The sequence below is a fragment of the Zalophus californianus genome, chromosome 3 (genome assembly GCF_009762305.2).
Source record: "Zalophus californianus isolate mZalCal1 chromosome 3, mZalCal1.pri.v2, whole genome shotgun sequence".
NCBI lineage: Eukaryota > Metazoa > Chordata > Mammalia > Carnivora > Otariidae > Zalophus > Zalophus californianus.
In genome coordinates this window covers 67,504,665-67,505,543 of record NC_045597.1, presented here as the reverse complement: position 1 = coordinate 67,505,543, position 879 = coordinate 67,504,665, and the positions used below count along the sequence as shown (strand labels likewise).

The following is an 879-nucleotide window of genomic DNA, read 5'->3' as shown; positions in this document are numbered from 1 at the left end:
AGGAATTGATGACCAGTGATAGTCTCTACAGAACGCTGTGGAAATCAATTCAACAGAAGCTGTAAAATGTCTCAGGGCGTAATTGATAACATGATGAGACAGGAAAAAAATTACAAGTATGAAGTTAAATCCAAAAATTCTTACTTAGAGAAAATGCAAAGGCTTCTCATATCCCACAGGACCAATCTGGAAAACTATTAGTGTTTGGAGAAGCGAGAACCAGAGAATAATTGTTGTTGTTTGTTTATTCTTGACAGTTTTAAAGGACAATTTCTCTTGGGGGAAAATTTCTGTTCCCTACTTAGAAGTTCCTTCTAAACCCAAGACCATTCCAGGAAAGTTTTTTGGCTCTTTCTTGAACTTTGGAAATGGATTTTGCATAAGCTTGTATAATCTGTTTACTTAATTGCTTCAGTAGATTATCATACCCCAAATTCAGAGGTTTAAAAATATCACTGGATAGAGGACGTATCAGATATTAAACTATTAAGAACAGATACTACACTTGATCTTAGCCAAAAGGGTGAAAAGTGGCATGGATGGAACTGGAGGGTAATATGCTGAGTGAAATAAGTCAATCAGAGAAAGACATGTATCATATGACCTCACTGATATGAGGAATTCTTAATCTCAGGAAACAAACTGAGGGTTGCTGGAGTGGTGGGGGGTGGGAGGGATGGGGTGGCTGGGTGATAGACATTGGGGAGGGCATGTGCTACGGTGAGCGCTGTGAATTGTGTGAGGCTGATGAATCACAGACCTGTACCTCTGAAACAAATAATACATTATATGTTTAAAAAAAAGAAGATAATCGCTTCTCGGCCTTTTGGCTAAGATCAAGTGTAAAAAAAAGAAGATAACAAGAAGGGAAAATGAAGG

General features: G+C 38.0%; 1 non-coding gene across 1 annotated transcript; it reads right to left on the bottom strand.

The window, feature by feature from the left end:
• Window positions 1-350: 350 nt before the first annotated feature.
• LOC113921228 lies at window positions 351-535 on the bottom strand. The gene has a single exon (XR_003519612.1). It is a non-coding gene; the product is annotated as a U2 spliceosomal RNA (small nuclear RNA).
• Window positions 536-879: the final 344 nt, after the last annotated feature.